Genomic DNA, 19,350 nt, shown 5'->3' on the forward strand with positions numbered 1-19,350 from the left:
TCACTTTTTGTATTTTTGTGTTTGTACACGGTTTGTTGCATTGTGTGATGAGTAGGGTAGCGGGTCCTCGGGCCAGCCCTGAAAGTCTTGGGAAGGGGTGGATAATAGGGCTTTTGGCTTGGTTCACCCTCTCTCATGGGGTCTCCCTTCAGGGGAGCCTCACCTAGTACTTGGGTGGGTCTGTTTTGGCATGCCCTCCAGAGAACGGGGTCCATCTGATTTCGGCCAGATGGACCAACTGTAAGTACCCTTGTCCCCGTCTGGAGCCTAACGCCCCGGGGGATTCAGGGAAAGGCACATTTGTGTACCCGTTTGCTCTTTTTTGTGTTTCACTCTTTATGTGTGTGCATATTTTTTTGGCACCGGGTGAAGCTTTTGGGTGTGTTATGCATGCCATAGGCTTTCAAAAAAAAAAAACTGTCACCCGATCAGAGCTGTCTTAATAGCATCATGGGCACCAGGGCAAAGTAATACTCTGAGGCATTAGAATCCCTCTTTACAAGCCTGCCCCAATTTATGTTCCTACTTTTAAGAATGAAAGTATGAATAGTTGATAGAAATAAACATTTTTTTTTAGTACTTTCATTAAAATTGATTTTAAACAATAGGAAAACATGCCATAAACATGCCATAAATCACACTACAGGGGGGATCAGAAGGACACAATACTGAGATCAGGAGGGCACAGTACAGGTTTCCGTGATGCTGCCCTAAACATGGCCATCCCGGGACAGCTTAGTAAAAAGCGTGACTGTCCCGGCAAATCCAGAATGGTTGGCAAGCACCTGGGGCCCTGGTGCCTATGCATTTAAATGGCCCTGCACCCGATTGGCTGAAAAGACAGTTGATCCTATTGGACACCTAGGAGGAGGAGGGAGGAGACACACGGTGGAAGCCGCCATGAAGCAGAGGAGGAGTAAACGCGATGGAAGCTGCTGCCCACCACCCGTAGGAGTGCTGCCTGCCCGCAACCTAGATGGGGTAAGCTCAGGGCTGGATGACCGACCAAATGATCGCCCTCGGGGGGGTTATGAGATTGACCCGACCGACCAACAGCGAGGGGGGAACTGGGAGCCACCCACCCCCAAAAAAGGGAAGGAGCAGGAGCATAATAGTATGTATTAGACTGTCATTAGATTAGGATACTTAAACAGAACGTATGCCTCCTTATATTGTGTCCCTATCAGAGTCCCTTTTACATCAGGGGTTATCATCGGAGTACCTCTTTACATAAGGTGTCCCCATCAGAGTGCCCCCTTGTATCAGGTGTCCCCATCAGGGTCCTTACACCAACTGCCCCCATCAGAGGCCCCCTTACATCAATTGTCCCCATCAGGGTGCCTCATGGATCAGTGGGTGCGCTCTAAAAACCCTCAAAGATACCGTAGGGGGAGGCGGGCACAACTAAAATCTGGGGGGGGGGTGGGCACAGCCCACCTTATCTCCATCGTGAGTGGTGATTTCGTTTCCAGCCGTTGAGACGCATATCTCTGGGGACTTCTGGTTATGGTTTTATGCTTGTTTTTTCCCTATACAATGTGGGTGGATATGTTTTAATCCACTTTGGTTTTATACTACGTACAAGTATCCCATTGCCCAATAACTAAGGAGCAATGAAGGAGGACTACAAAGCTCAGCACATCCAAGATATTCACATAAGCATATATGACTCCTGTCATTGGGAGTCCATAGCAGCTGGTGAGTGAGTGGGCACATAGGAGGGGAGCACAATTTGCACCGCATTTGAGTTTTTAACACTTAGCACTTTTGCACAATGGAACTTTACTTCACAATTAGGAAGATTTGAGATGATGGAGTTTTATGTGAACTATGATATATTGGATTTGATGAATTTGTGCTTTGTCTACTGCTGGCTTTGAGTGTCTGAAGCTCATGGAGTGCAACAGAAATGAATCCAGTTAAAAACTGGATGAGAGGCCATGTCAAAGCTGCATGACTGGCTCTTTTTTAATCATAGAGCTCTCTCTGCTGTGTTAAGCAGAGAGAACTCCATGGTGCATTGTAGCCTACACAATGCCCACATTTTGTCAACATAAATATAAAATGCAATTTACAAGTAAAACAGGCGCAGTGCAACAGTACCTCTATAGAGTGTACCTTGATAGTCCAGGGGGGTCGAGAACTATATATAACGATTATATATATATATATATATATATATATATATATATATATATATATAGAGACTGGTCTGTCAGGGCTGCCACCGATGGGACCAGAAGCAAGGTCCAAAAAAGGCTGAGAAGAACAAGGAAAAGGGGCGCCTCTGAGTATGTATCAATAAACATTTATTATAAAAAATAATATCATACAGTGTCTACTATATATATTGTTTCAAATTTTTTTTATGTATACATATACTTCCTTACATTCCCCACTATGTTCCACATAAAATATATTATGTAATTATGTAATATACTATATAATATATTCACCCATTACCTTCTTTTTATCTCCCCCACCTCCCCATTTTTTAATGGTAATATACGGATTCTCTTTTCCACTAACCCTATCTGTCATTCTTTTACCATTTCTTATTTAATAAACGTACCCCGTACATATTTATACCTCACTCCCTTTATTTTTTTATGTGGTGGTTTATGTATTTATTAGATAATGGTACTTATTATGCAATTTATTTCCCTATTTTTCCACCAAGTATTTCTTTGCCATGTTCATTTCATTGTCTCCTAATATGCTGTTTACCTTCCAGCCCCTTTGTGCCTACAATGTGTTAAACCTAGTGTGTATTTATCTGGCCCCTCCCCCTGTTGAGACTATAAGATTTTGCCTAGACCCACATACCCCATGCTTGACAAAGGAGTGCTGCTATGCCTACCATCCATAGCTTGTATACATGGAAACATTTGTGACGTCACGGCTCCGCACCACGCTTTGCTGTGCGTGCCAAGCCTCGTTCTGGTTCACTCTCCACGGCCGTGCTACCAGACGAGACTGACATTCATCACGGCACTGCCTGTGACAGGACCCGGCGTCTTCCTTTCCTCTCCCCTGGAACCCACACGTGCCTGGATGTTTCTACAAACCATCTCATCTTTACTCTGTGTGCCAAGGAGAAAAACCGCTGTGCCCCACCACCTCACATCATCCCATGTGGATTTGATGCATCGCCAGCCGTTTATGGACATGCTGAAACTTGCAGTCCCTCTCCTCTCCTCCCATCCAGAGACATGCTTGAATGCAGATATGCTATCTTCCATGTGAGTGGATATTATTTTTTATAATAAATGTTTATTGATACATACTCAGAGGCACCCCTTTTCCTTGTTCTTCTCAGCCTTTTTTGGACCTTGCTTCTGGTCCCATCTGTGGCAGCCCTGACAGACCAGTCTCTCTATATATATAATCGTTATATATAGTTCTCGACCCCCCTGGACTATCAAGGTATACTCTATAGAGGTACTGTTGCACTGTGTCTGTTTTACTTTTAAATTGTTCTATGTACTGAAGCTTCAGTGCTGCATGCACCTGGTTGCATACTATTTTACCGTGTCCGATTTTATTAGAACATACTATGTTATATACAATTGGTTCCTTGTTTAACATATGTAGATTTACCACTTATTGCATCTGCACTTGTTGATTTGTATATAGTGTTTACTTCCATATACACTACTACAGACAAACTACATAAGTGCATCTTATCTGGTCCCTCTCCCTCCTTTTCCTCTTCCCCTCCCCCATTTATTTGCTTACTATTGTTTTATCTACATTGTATACTCAGTTATTTACCACTGTGTTAATTTATTATGGATCTTCTTAATGATGTGGCGATCCATAGGTACAATGTGCTGGAGGAACTCTACACCTTATTACCTCCCAACATGTTCTCCAATGATATCAAACTAACTGGTACCACCAGATATACCTTGTGTGGCAAATTTAAACATCTAGAAAGAATCTTTAAACACGCCAATCAGCAATGGTGGGATAGATTCTTCCTAGAAAAATACATTTCCACCAAGGTCTCACCCCGAGGTTTAATAATTATTAAAGATTGCCCATTCCTTAATGCTGCCAGCAAAAAGGAATGGGAAAACATTTCCAAGTTTTGTACCTCAAAGTGGATGGAAATCCTGATTGAGTACAGACTGCATCTTTTTGAGAAACTTAAATCAGAAGCTCATACCATAGCCAAAGAGATCACAGACCATCAAGTCACTGCACCACTCTCCTGGCTTGGTATCTTGCACAAAACTACTAAATCAGATGAAGATTTTTTGGTCAAAACTAAATTAGGCAAATTCAAGAGAGATCTGGATGATTTTAATCTGGATCGGGTATTTAATTGGAAGCAAAAATCCACCACCGATCACAAACGTTCCTTTCCTCCCCCTTCCTCTTCTTCACTTCCTCCCTCTGCACTTTCCCATACCCCTCGTCCACAGCCCCGTCCTCCACCACCCTCCCATCCATCATATCCTCCTCCCCTTTTGGGGATTCCCACTACTAAAACCTTTTTCCAGCGGCCCACACCTAGTGCTAATACACATATAGGACAAAAACCCAACCTCCAATAAAACCAACAATTTATTAGCTGATCTTAATAAATTTTACAATAGACCCTCCTACAAGAAAAAAGGTACCAACCCCGTTACTACCACTAACATATTCATTCCCCACCAGACTCATGGCCCCTCATCTGAAGTCACATCTTCCACCCAACATGATGAGGTTGCTGACCTACCAAAACCAAAATTCCCTCAGTAATACTACAGATGAATTTATGGAGATTCAATCTGGAAATATTACGGATCTTCCCTCTGGTATCTATCCCCCAAGACCCAGCACGAGAGACCATTCAGATCCTCTTGTTTTGGGGTCACCCTTCCACATCCACACTTTCAATTCCATGTTCCTCCTTGCCCTCTGATCCCGCTTTTTTAGTGCACAGTCCTCCTCAAGCCAACCGGAGAAAAAGAAAACTTACTGGAGAGGCTGTAGAGGAGGATGAGGAAACAAATCTAGAGAAAAACACACCAAAACTCTGCAAACTATGAAGATTTTTAATCTATCTTCCCTAGAACTCTCCACTGCCGATAAAAGCTTACTTAGTAGGGGACTCAATTTTGCCCCAATAAATAAGCCCAACCCTTTCCTTCTATTCAAGGATCTGAATAGATACATCCGCAATCTCACTTTGATTTTTTTAACAATCTTTCATGCCAAACAGAGCAAACCCACTGTGAATGACGCAGCCCCAACAACTCCCCCCTTGTCCTCCAATTCATTTTGAATACGATGGTGATCTAATAGACGCTCTAGAATCCCTTACTGAGGATGAGGATACACTTAGCCTCTTCACTCAGCATTTGGCCACTTCACCACCCATCATACATTCATCATTCAAACCCAAGTCAGTTTTTTATCCTACACAGTCCAAGGGCCCCTACCTGGAAAGCTTCTATAGGGTTGTGTATGCAGTCTTCCTTAAGCTCTGCCAGTCATCTTCCTCTATACCTCCCCATGTACACAATCTTTCTGTTATTGAAACTCAAGCCCTAGAATCCCTCAGCCAAACCACCAACGTTATTATCAAAACTGCTGAAAAAGGGGGTGGTATAGTCATACAAGACAAAGCCGACTATATGAAAGAGGCTCACAGACTCCTCTCGGACCAAACCACCTACCATAAGCTTCGTAAAGATCCCACCAGTGATTTTTCCACTGAGGCCCACTGTCTCATTCAGTCAGCTTTTGATAAAGGAGTGATCAACAAAATGGAAGCCTCTTTTTTCACAAAAACTTCTATCAGGTTCCTTACTTCTATCATCTGCCGAAAGTACACAAAAGTCTTACATCCCCCCCGGCAGACCCATTGTGGCTGCCATGGACAGCGTCACCACTGGGTTCAGTCAATACATTGACCTATTTCTACAACCTATAGTTCAACAGTTGCCCTCATATATCAGAGATGGCACTCACCTCTTAGAACTTTTAGCGCCCTACAGATGGGAATTCACATATACATGGCTCTCCCTTGACGTCGCCTCTCTTTATACCTCCATCCCCCACCAGTTTGGCCTAATGTCCCTAGAATTTTTTCTTGCCCAGGAGCCCTCATTAATCCCAGACAAGTTGCCTTTATCTTGGAGGCCTCTAATTTCAGTCTAACCCACAATTATTTTACTTTTGATGATGAATTTTTCCTACAGATCCAAGGAACTGCTATGGGAGCATATTTCGCTCCATCCTATGCAAACCTAGCCATGGGGTATTGGGAAAAAAACTTTATTTGGCAGAACAACCCCTACTCATCTAGCTCATTTTTTTGGACGTTATATCGATGATATAATAATCATTTGGGATGGTCCCCCCAACCTCATTGCTCTTTTTGTTGATCATTGCAACCACAACCCATATGGACTAACATTCACCCATGTCTCTGACCCAACCAACTTGGCCTTCCTCGTTTTGGAATTAGGCCACATAGGCGAGAATATAATAGCAAAAAATTACACCAAACCCACGGCAGGTAACTCTTTTTTACATTATACCAGCTGCCATTACCCAAAATGGACTAAAAATATACCTAAAGGACAATTTTGTCGCTTAAGAAACAACTGCACTTTGGATAGTGACTATGCCTCATCTAGTATTTCACTCAAACAAAAATTTGCTGACAAAGAATACCCCAAAGAGTTGGTAGATGAAGCATGTGCTCTGTATGCAAAAGGAAAACCCACTAAACAAGTAAAAGACAAAATAGATCACTCTACCAGATTCATCACCACTTTCCACTTCCAATATAAAAAATGGAGAACATTCTGAACAAACATTGGGATATCTTGTTACAAGATCCCCTCCTAAAAACTACCCAACCTTAAAAGTAAAATTGCCCCCAGCAAAATTAAAACAACTAATACATGTACCAACCCCATAGTTCTCATACCTTTAGTTGGTATGTACCAGTGCAAAAAAATCTGATGCAAAACTTGCTCTTTCATTGAACATGGTCAAAAATAATTTCTCTCCAAAGAAAAAACCTACATGTTAGATCAATTCTACAATTGCTCTTCTGACTTTGTGGTATATGGCCTCACATGCCCTTGTGGCCTAATTTATGTTGGTCGAATGATCTGTCCCCTTAGACATCATTTCGGTCAACACCGTAGGCTTATTGAGGGTGGCAAAGACATGCACAGCGTTCCCCGACATTTTGCTGAGCACCATAAAAAATCCACTATTGGCCTAAAAGTTTGGGTGATTGAACAAATTTCCAAATCACTTACTGCAGCAGAGCGTTTTAAAAAACTGCGTGAGAGAGACATTCTGGATATACACTCTTGATGTCCTCTCGCCCGGTGGTTTAAACGAGGCTATTGAAATCGCCACGGTGTTATAACTTGTTATTGTACTATAGATATCTATTATTAGCCTGGATGTTTACATTGATCTTTTATTCACCCTTTCTCTGCCATTTTTTCACTACAGGTGTCTCTTTTCACACATTGTGTCTTTCTCTTTAATATATGGGGGTAACTGATTCGGCCCCTTTCAGTAAGTATTGGCTTGCCCCCATCATCCCCTTCCCCCTCCTCCCCTCCTCCCCTCCCCCTTCCCAATCCTCTCCCTCCCCCCTCCCCTTTCCCCCCTTCATTCCTTCCCCCCTCCCTCTTCCCTTTTTCTCCCACTCCCCCCATCTTCCCCCCAAACCCTCCCTTCATCCCCCCTCCCCCTTCTCCCCTCCCTTTTCTCCCCTCTCATCATACAGTGACTACTATATATATTGTTTCATATATTTTTTATATATACATATACTCCCTTACATTCCCCACTATGTTCCATATAAAATATATCATGTAATATACTATATAATATATTCACCGATTACCTTCTTTTTACCCCCCCCTCCCCATTTTTTAATGGTAATATACGGATTCTCTTTTTCACTAACCCCATCCGTCATTCTTTTACCATTTCTTATTTAATAAACGTACCCCGTACATATTTATACCTCATTCCCTTTATTTTTTTATCTGGTGGTTTATGTATTTATTAGATAATGGTATTTATTATGCAATTTATTTCCCTATTTTAATTTATTTTATTAATCTGTGTCTTACTTATTTTAATGTTTATTTATTTTTCATGCATTTTTTTCCACCAAGTATTTCTCTGCCATGTTCATTTCATTGTCTCCTGATATGCTGTTTACCTTCCAGCCCCTTTGTGCCTACAATGTGTTAAACCTAGTGTGTATTTATCTGGCCCTTCCCCCTGTTGAGACTATAAGATTTTGCCTAGACCCACACACCCCATGCTTGACAAAGGAGTGCTGCTATGCCTACCATCCATAGCCTGTATACATGGAAACGCGTCGCACATTTGTGACATCACGGCTCGGCGCCACGCTTTGCTGTGCGTGCCAAGCCTCGTTTCGGTTCCTTCTCCACGCCCGTGCTAACAGACGAGACCGACATACATCACGGCACTGCCTGTGACAGGACCCGGTGTCTTCCTTTCCTCTCCCCTGGAACCCACACGTGCCTGGATGTTTCTACAAACTATCTCATCTTTACTCTGTGTGCCAAGGAGAAAAACCGCTGTGCCCCACCACCTCACATCATCCCATGTGGATTTGACGCATCGCCAGCCATTTATGGACATGCTGAAGCTTGCAGTCCCTCTCCTCTCCTCCCATCCAGATACATGCTTGAATGCAGATATGCTATCTTCCATGTGAGTGGATATTATTTTTTATAATAAATGTTTATTGATACATACTCAGAGGCGCCCCTTTTCCTTGTTCTAAATATGAAATGCAGGCTGTGGTGTGCATACCCCAGTGGAAAACAACAGAGCAAGAATAGCAATATCCTCTTTTCTTTATATATAAGACCCTATTTTTCTGTGCCCTTCAATAGTGCTGGTAGTGCTGGTCACACAGGGGTTGATGTACTAAAAGCAAATAGACTGTGTACTTTTGCAAGTGCAGATGCTAAAGAGCTTAGTAAATGAGGGGGAGGTCTGCTGACTTCCATCATCCAGTCATATGTAAGCATAAATGCTTTTTTTAAAATCTTCCTTGCATGTGATTGAGTATTCTTTGTAAAGTGAAGCCTTACCTCATTTACTAAGCTCTGGAGAAACTGCACTTGCACAGTGTACAGTGTAATGTGAGCAAGGTCCTATAGTGATACCGGGTACATGTTGTGCCCCATGGTATGGAATTGCAGAAGGCTTTTTTTAACAAATGCAAGCGCCTATGAAACTTGTGCAGTCTTCATAGTATATCATAACAGGAACTATAACTAACTAGTGAATAATGACATCTACATGCTTGAGGTATAAACCCCACATATTCCACTCATAGGGCAAAAGAGTAATTTTCCTCAATATTAAAAAAGACAGACAACAATGTAAAGCATTGTATTAAAAAACAATACTAGGCATTTAATGACATCACATAATTTTTGGTCCACACAAGAGGACTTCATATTCTTTGAATATGTCCAGGACTTTCAGGTTCCAGGTCTCCAGTTTACTTGTTACCCGTAGGAATGTCCTTCGTGACATGAAGGACATTCATGAACTTCTGAAAAGTCTTGTCTAACAGCTACATGATGACTGGCATTCAGACAGTTTATAGGTGTTGGGTCCTCCCTTACGTCATCTAAGTGTTGGCTTGTTACTCTAACAAATTGTGGTCCATTGTCAGATATTAGTTCTTTTGTGTTACCTTCCCTACTGAGGGCTGAGGAGAGAAATGTAATTACAGTAGCAGGTGTTTTATTTGAGACAAATGCAATTTCTGGCCATTTATTGCAATAATGCATTAAAGTTATAAGAAATCAGAAGTCACAGGTACCTCTGTGAAAGGATCCACAATATCAATAGCAAGCTTCTTTTAAGCAGCATCAAGAAATGGCACTGGCCAGAGTGTGTGTGACAGCAGATTTGTCATGACTCCGACAAGTAATGCAAGATTAAATGGTAGTTAGTACTTGGGCATCCATGCTTGGCTTGCTTTGCTGTTACAATTCCTTGGTGACTCTTATGTGCACATTGTATAATATGCTCTCAAAGGCTTTCGTGCTGGTAAACAATGAGATCCATATAGCCAGGGCTTTTTTTCAGGGGGAACTTGGTGGAACTCAGTTCCACCACCTCTGGCTCAGACCCTTTGGTGCCTGCTCACCACAATCACTTGTAAACACAGAAGTCTGGTTTCTGTGTTTACAAGTGACACCTCTGCACTCTGTGTGTAACCCCCTTGAACTCTGTACTCTGTACATAATGCAATCCTGATATTTAATGCCACTTTAAGACTCTTCTTCTTCTGTTTGTGAAATATGACCATACCCACTATTTGATGTGATTTGGAGGGTGTGTGTGGAGGGAGGGGTTTTGGGGGGTCGTGGTTGAGTTCCAGCACCTATTGTTTGAGAAAAAAAGCCCTGCATATAGCTATACAGGACAGCTCATATCTAAGGGCTCATGCACACAGGTACATTAGGGGCATGTAACAAACAATGCTGGCATTTTTCTGTGTCAGGGAAGCACAGGTGCTGCATACAGACCACATGGACTTTAATGTAGCATATGGATGTATACCTGTAACACAGAAAGTCAGTGTTCGAGGAAATACATATGAGTCAAAGCAGTAAAAGACATTGCAGGCTAACCAAAGTGTGGATGAAAAGATACAAACTACTGTAAAGAAAGAAGAGACACCTTCATTGCCAATCCTTTGTCCTATTGTCTGGGAAGCAGAGTAGTTATAAAGTTTTTTTTTTTGTTAACAAGTTGAGGCGTATGTACAACCTTTTGAGTATTTTTTAACAAAATATGTCCAATCACCAACACCTTTTGAGTATTTTATAACAGGAACCGAAACTAACTTGTATTTTACATGTAACAGCTGTAAATAGTGACATCTACAGGCCAGAGGTATGAACACAGCAGTACAAGCTGGTGTTAGAGGAGCACAAGCTCCCACTGCCTCAGGATTGACTGCATAGAACAGGGATGTTTAACTCAATTTGACCCAATCAGCATTATGTTTGCCCTCAATGGGCCGGTTGAATCTGTAAGACTATATAAATGTATCTTCTCTTTATCATATTAAATAATTGCAACTGTATTATTACTGGTTTTAGTAATAACTTAAAACTTAAAGAGGAGGTCCAGCTTCCCACAAAAAATTAAAAGTCAGCAGCTACAAATACTGCAACTGCTAACTTTTAATATATGGACACTTACCTGTACAGGGAGCCCACGATGTCTGCATCCCAAGCCTTTCGGCTTCACAGCCATTTCCCTACTGTGCATGTGCGCTGCGCTTTCTAATTGGTCCGGCGGAGGAAGGAGGAGAGGGTCGCGGCCCCGTCTTCCGCAAGTTGGAAACGGTACCTGTCAAAAGCAGGTACCTAATCCTCCCTCCCCCCGAAAGGTGCCAAATGTGGCACCTGAGGGGGGGAGGAGACAGATAAGCAGAAATTCCACTTTTGAGTGGAACTCCGCTTCAAGCTGTGAAGGGCAGGTGCAGACTGGCACAGAACCCACGCACACTCCTGAACCTAATGGTGCAAGTCTAAAAAAAGGGTGGCACTTACTGGAGACTGCTCAGACAAAACATGGTTATACCATGATGTTCTGTCTGAGCAGTCTCCATTACACAGAGAAGCGCAGGTTCTGGCAGAGGAGTTCTGTCCTCCTCTGCTGCCTACTGCTGAGAAAAAGTGGTGGCAGATACTATGGGGGTGCCGCAGCTGCAGGAGAGGTGCAAGGGCCACATGAAATGGCCTGGAGGGCATTGTGTTTGACACATGTCAAAGTGAAAGGAAGGAAGGAGAAGGATAACTGACTACACAGAGCAGCAAAAAGAATAATTACATTTGTACACCTGTGCCTGCAGCAATCATAAAAGTCGTATACAGAGAATGCTTATAAAATATTACATTTATAATAATGGCAATGCAAATTCTTCAGTAAAAAGAAAATAATAATAATATTAATGATAATAATAATAATAATAAGTTAATAACACATCTGTTTTAACTTCTGTATAATTTTAGTAAACAGGCAGATATTTTAATAAGCTTAAAAGCAAATATTGAATGCAAATGTGTTTATCAACTGATTTGAGCAATCGTGAAATGCTGCTCTTTAAATGCAGCAAAACATATTTCATGTGTAATGTAAACAGATGTTTCTTTTGAATAAAACCGTAATTTATTAATGTGACCCCCAGAGCCCTATACAAAGCTTTCGGAGTGCTATCATTGTGATATAGTTCATTAACTTCCTCTGCTCTCTTTACTGAGCTGTGCTCTCATTAATCACTGCAGAATGATAGCTTTTGGCTGTTGCCACAACAATGATTTTTATTAGCTTTCTAAATAGATACACCGCATGCCAGAGACTAGATAGTATTTATTATCCTTGGATTAAAGCAAATCTCTGTTTCATTTCTGGAGAAGTTAGACATCACTATTGTTGGCACGTCTGCAAATTAGAATTTCTGAAATGTTATACTGTTCACCATCTATATTGTACATTTTCAGTAACACAATTGGCTAACACAACATTAACACAATAGGAGTTTTTAGCAAAATATGTGTCTTTCAAAGCATCCTGAGTGCATGTTTTCATGCGCAGGGTATCCTGTGTCAGTACTATGGAAAAAGGGTCATCAAAAGTAGTCAACACTACTGGACCCATGGCAAGGGCCTGGTAACTGGTCATTTTTTATTGTGTTAATTTAATGTAGCGGGGTGCCTGTGAAACCGGTTCAAGTGGCAAGAAAAGTGATCAATGGGATATATGTTCATGTACGGATTCTTAGATTTGCAATCTAAGGTAATGCCAGCAAAGATTTCATAGTAAAGAAAGATAGGACACTTACCTTTAACCAAAGACTTTGTCAGGCTATGGACACAGTATGGCTCAATTGAAGAGAAGTTTATTTTCTTATGAATTATGGCCAGAGACCTCAACTTTCTGTTTGTGACTATCCTTTGGGATTAAACCTGACAGGTTTATTAAAAAAGAGTTGAGCAGAGTATTGGTAACTGTAAGCGCCAACACACAAGTCCATATATAACAGGAGATATAAAGGGCTGAGCAACTTAGTCCATAGGGGACAGGCTGGAAGTTCAAGGGTTAAGTGGCAACCGGTAATGTAATGGTTAAAGTAGGCTGGAGGCCTATTGAAGGAGCAGTGGGTCCGAGCGTGTAGCCTTCTCTCAACCTCCCTGCAAGCCCTCCTCCCTGGACGATCCCTCCCCTGGATACCGAACCCGGAAGCGGACGGACAACCTGTGACATCACGCACGCTCCACGTGCGCTCCATGCCGGCCCCTAGTCTCTTCCTGATGGCCACAGAAGGAGCTCCTGGCTGGTAATCCACCTTCTGCAGCCCAGCATCCCTGCAGCGTCACCACCACAGGATCAGAGGGAACACCGAGGACCACATACCTATACAGATGAGCCTTTTATATGTTTTTATCCTGTAAGTGTGTTTTTACCTGGTGTCATTAAACATCATTTGTTAATATTACACTCAGGTGGCGCTTCCTTCTCTACCCCTCTCTCATTAAAAAAGAGTTTGGCCCTGCCTTGAGTCTGATACCTTACAATAATTATAGATATTATGTCATTGGAAGGGGTGTTGCTAGACCCAGGCATTGGCCACATGTGTCTACAATCTACTTCATGGTGCTCCATGACTGCCATATTGTTTGTGTTGTCAGTTGTCCCTTTAAACCCTCTCCCCTCTTGTTCCTGTTCCATTTCCCAGGTAAGATAGAACTGAGCAAGGGTCTCATGCCAAAACGCCCTCTAGTACACTCTAACAAGCACCAATCTTAGTCACTTTTTCTGCATTTGACCAGACCTCTAGTCTGGTCAAATGCTGTCTACAGATGCAGCACTCTATATCCATTTTGAAGAGATTCCTCTACTGATAGGAAATGAGATGGTGGAAATAAAACACTTCCAGACCTGGGGTAAAAATGCACTTTCACCCTACTGTATCAGTAGAACAAAAACATGTAAGGACTAAAGAACCCTACCCTTCCCCTATTATCCTTTAAAAAGAGGTGAGTGGCTCTGTAGTCCTCAAAGAAAGCTGAGATTAAGTAACTGTAACTGAAAACAGGCAAAGAATATATGAATATATAAAACCAATTGTGCCTGCGCTATAAAATATGAGCTGAGATGAAATAAAATATAATGTATTATATAATATATAAACTAAAAAAAAAAAAAAAAAAAAGTGATAGTGCAGAAATAATTTAAACCGCAATAAATATGCTAATAGAAACATACATATACAAATATATATATATATATAATGTGCAATCCTTATACGTAAACCTCGAAGTGCATACACAAAAAAGTGCAATCCTTATATAAAATGCTGAAGGTGCATCATGCATGGATAAAACCTAAATTCCAAGTGCAAATCTTGTGACATTCAAGTGTCCAAAACAAATTACGATCAACAAATTCAAACTGAAAACAAGAAGTGTAAATAAACAGTGTCCATGAAATAAGTGTTCATCATGCTTCTCCTGAATGGTGTCCAAATCACAACAAGCAAGATGTGCTCTCCCGTGATCCCCCACTTGTGCTTGCGCTCACCTCAAATCGTGTGACACAGTAATTAAACAGTGTCAAACACGCAATGGGGCCACTCCTGGGCTCACTCAGGATACAATGATGTATACTCAATCCTCTCAGGCAAAGCCAAAACATCATTCATAGAAGAGAAAAAGAAAACTCCATGGTGTGATATAGTAAGGAAATTTATTTAAATAAAAGAAGTTCCTCCAGGAGGGTACTCACAATACATGGGTGCTACAGTGCACCAAACTATCCAGGTATGATTAGTAAGCAGCGGCTCGTATGGCGTGCGGTGTGGTTAGTAATGACCTCCTTCCCTGCTGACAGCTCCGTCCTACCCCTCCCCGACGTGTATTCGGCACAGGGATCACGTGCCTTCCTCTGGGGGATATATCATATCATATATCATATCCCCCAGAGGAAGGCACATGATCCCTGTGCCGAATACGCGTCGGGGAGGGGTAGGACGGAGCTGTCAGCAGGGAAGGAGGTCATTACTAACCACACCGCACGCCATACGAGCCGCTGCTTACTAATCATACCTGGATAGTTTGGTGCACTGTAGCACCCATGTATTGTGAGTACCCTCCTGGAGGAACTTCTTTTATTTAAATACATTTCCTTACTATATCACACCATGGAGTTTTCTTTTTCTCTTCTATGAATGATGTTTTGGCTTTGCCTGAGAGGATTGAGTATACATCATTGTATCCTGAGTGAGCCCAGGAGTGGCCCCATTGCGTGTTTGACACTGTTTAATTACTGTGTCACACGATTTGAGGTGAGCGCAAGCACAAGTGGGGGATCACGGGAGAGCACATCTTGCTTGTTGTGATTTGGACACCATTCAGGAGAAGCATGATGAACACTTATTTCATGGACACTGTTTATTTACACTTCTTGTTTTCAGTTTGAATTTGTTGATCGTAATTTGTTTTGGACACTTGAATGTCACAAGATTTGCACTTGGAATTTAGGTTTTATCCATGCATGATGCACCTTCAGCATTTTATATAAGGATTGCACTTTTTTGTGTATGCACTTCGAGGTTTACGTATAAGGATTGCACATTATATATATATATATTTGTATATGTATGTTTCTATTAGCATATTTATTGCGGTTTAAATTATTTCTGCACTATCACTTTTTTTTTTTTTTAGTTTATATATTATATAATACATTATATTTTATTTCATCTCAGCTCATATTTTTTAGCGCAGGCACAATTGGTTTTATATATTTATTTTATCACACGGAATGAAACTTGGGTTAAGTGTTTGCTGCTTAAAAATAGTGGATTCACTCCATAGAGGCATCGGTCCACTTGTGGCTCGCAAGAACCCCACATTTTTGAAAGAATATATGAAGTCAATAGCTCACCAAGGTACACCAGGTGTTTTTTGAACCTATTAAACAAATATAATAAATAATAGATATTTAACAGATCGAAAGGGACCACATACCCTTTAACCCTTCCACTAGCCTCAGGTGATACACAGAGATGAAACAAATCCTTTTACTTAAGTTGTACTTGTTGATCCACAGCCTTCTCTCCTCTACAACCATTCACAGTACAACATTTCTTAGTTTCAGAAGGCAGGGTACAGGGATCTTATGTCACACACTGCATAGCACAGAAAGGAGAGCTGAGCGTAATCTGAGACCTGAATGGAAGGAGAGGACACAACCCCCTCTACACAGTAACATAGGGAAAAGTGCACAGCTGAGGCTATCAATCACAATCAAGCTGTGTGAGGTAGGTGGCATCTCCTGGGATTCCCTGGTGTCAGCATAAACTATTAGAAGTGACTCATGCAGATAGCAGAGGAATTAGAGAGCAGCCCGCAAGCACATTCAGTTCTTTGGGTTGAGACAAGTACACACTGTATTATCCAATAGACATACCAGGGCCACTGGCTTGCCAAATATTAAGGATATCAGTGTGTCATAGGACACACTCTTATGACACACTGATATCCTTAATATATGGCAGTCCAGTGGCCCTGGTGTGTTTGTATACTGACCTGAAGTCCATTTCGGGGTAAGAGCAGTTCCAGTTGATCCTGCACAATTTTGTTCTTGTTTTTAAGATGATTGAATTAGGACTTTTTTTGTCCTTATTATTTTGCATTATTGTATTTTGTCTTATGTATCTCTTTATGTATTGCAGTGAATACGCTGTACACAGACAATTACGAATCTCCTGAAGAAGCTATATATTTTAGCGAAACATGTTGAGAAATACGTTTTTTGTACAGTAGATATACTACATTCACTGTTGCTTTGGTCTGATCACATTATTTTATCAAGAAGATTTAATATCTTTTTTAACAAATGTATTTGATAAAATTTGTCATTTTTATATTATACATGAAATTGTTTTTCATCTTTTCAGGCACCTTTAAAGTCCCCTGATCCATTTTCCAAGTTTTTTATATTTATCTTGAGGTTATTTCTTGAAACCACTTATGCAATGATTGTTTTAAAATCAACAACTAATATACAGTATATAGGCATGTGTAATAAGCCAGTTCAATGACAGTGTACAAAGATCAGTAACCTACAAAAACCAATCAGAATTCAGGTTACTTAAGTCAGATCTCTGCAAAATTAATTGTGACTGTATGCTATGGGTTACTGCACTTTGTCCTGCCTGTCTTAACAAATAAGCCAACCGTCTGAACCGTAATACCGACTGGATACCTGAAGGTAGAAAACTCTGTTTAAATGGCATGACGATTTAGATTAAATTGATAACTGTTTGCAAAGCAAGTGTCACATATTAAATAATTTATAAGCATGGTTTACCCTGTAGCGTAGAATTAGAGTTACAAAATTTCCTAGAGCTTTGTATGTATAGCAAAGAAAAAAAATGTAGACCTATTCCTGCTCCAAATTATATTTATGTTGTAATCTGGTTTGACATTTCCCTAACCTATAAAAGGCTAGAGCATTAATCCACCATGAATTGAAAGCATGTCATAAAACTGGCTGAAAGGGTAAAGACTACAAGATCGACAGCTTAATTTAATATTCATGGCATTGCTAGTTCATAAGTATAATAATTGCACATAAGCTAGGACCTGCAGGGAGAGATTAGTGTCAGCTACGACACTGTACAACATTCTAGGCACAAGGACACTGTTGTGGAATGAGAGTTATTTTTAGGCTTTTTAAATTGTGAAATTTCACAGAAAATTTATTGTTAGATAGAAATGTATGGCTGCTGTTCAAGAAATGCCAAAAATAAATGTCATTACAAAATATGAAAAATAGATGACTATGTAAACTCACTGAGAAAAACATTGTGTTTTTTTTTTTACCTTTAGTTTTGACAGTTGCCAATAGAGACATTACTAACATAATTTCAATATCTGTGACTGATTTACTAAAGGAGAAGGAAAAGTTCAATTAGCAAAATGAATGTACTTTTACTACCCATGATGTGCAGAGAAAATAAAAATACTTGCACTATTGGATGAAAGAATTGGACACCATTTTTCACTAACTGCTCCTTTAGTAAATCAACCCCTCGAGTTTGTTTAATTTTAAAGGATATCTTTATCATGATTATGTGTTGGCTTCTCCTATTGAGCTCTGCTTTTAGGAAGGAAAAAAAATATGTGTGTGTGTGTGTGCAGTTTTTTTTTAAATCCCTCAGCACATGATTGGATGTTGGAACATAGATTCACTTGACTTTTAAAAATGACTTGCTTTGCAAGATTAATAAGATTAATAAAAAATATAAATCTAATAAGCAATACCAAACACTTCTACAGCCTAATCTCTTTAGCATTGTAATTGTATCATGAATTTATACATGGTGGAGTTAAATATATGTAAGGTGGTATAGGAGGGGGAGCTTAAAGCCCAACTCTGGAAACTTTTAAAATGTGTGCTAACTAAACCCCTGTTTTTAACAATTTTAATGCATACTGTTATGCCCCGTACACATGGTCGGACTTTGTTCGGACATTCCGACAACAAAATCCTAGGATTTTTTCCGACGGATGTTGGCACAAACTTGTTTTGCGTACACACGGTCGCGCAAAGTTGTCGGAATTTCCGATCGCCAACAACGCGGTGACGTCAAGCACGCACGACGAGACTAGAAAAGGCCAGTTCAGAACCAAGCACCCTTTGGGCTCCTTTTGCTAATCTTGTGTTAGTAAAAGTTTGGTGAGAGATGATTCGCGCTTTTTCAGACTCGTGGTTTTCAGATCGTTTTCTGCTGTTCAGTTTGTGCTTGTGGGTTTGTATCTGCTCTTCAGTGCGTGCAAGCAAGTTCCGCGTGACTTAGTCATTGTGTTCTTGTGTGTTCGTTACTGTTTTTCAGGTCGCTCTTCACAGGCCTTGCTGTTCTTCAGTGCGTTCTGTTACATCGTTCTGAGCAGCCGACCGTTTTCTAGCCATGTTGCATATGTGTACTCCTCGTAGAGTTCGTGCTGTGCGGGGGCTTGGTGTTGGGGTCCTGACTTTGACACAAGTCCAGTCCATGAACAGGGTGGGGAGGAGTTCTTGGACCAAGAATTGGTTGCTTCAGCGTGACCAGTTCTCTCATATGCCTTTGCTCCGTGAGATTCGTGAGAATAATCCTGATGATCACTCCAGAGCAGAGGCTCGTCGCTACCCTGCGAGAAGTCTGCAGGACTTGAAGTTCTCGACAGGCATCTCCCCCCAGGCTCTGGGGATCATTATCCCAGAGACCTGTTCTGCCATCATCTAGGTCCCGCA

The 19,350-nt window shown here is 41.0% G+C and overlaps 1 long non-coding RNA gene across 1 annotated transcript in view; it reads left to right on the forward strand.

Annotated features, from left to right (window-relative positions):
• LOC141145805 (uncharacterized) overlaps positions 1–19,350 on the forward strand; it is a 125,097-nt gene that overhangs the window by 91,690 nt on the left and 14,057 nt on the right. Inside the window, exon 2 of the long non-coding RNA XR_012244649.1 lies at positions 7,477–7,542. This is a non-coding gene — a long non-coding RNA (uncharacterized lncRNA). The remainder of the gene's footprint in view (positions 1–7,476; positions 7,543–19,350) is intronic.

This window comes from Aquarana catesbeiana, linkage group LG05 (assembly GCF_042186555.1).
Source record: "Aquarana catesbeiana isolate 2022-GZ linkage group LG05, ASM4218655v1, whole genome shotgun sequence".
Lineage (NCBI taxonomy): Eukaryota > Metazoa > Chordata > Amphibia > Anura > Ranidae > Aquarana > Aquarana catesbeiana.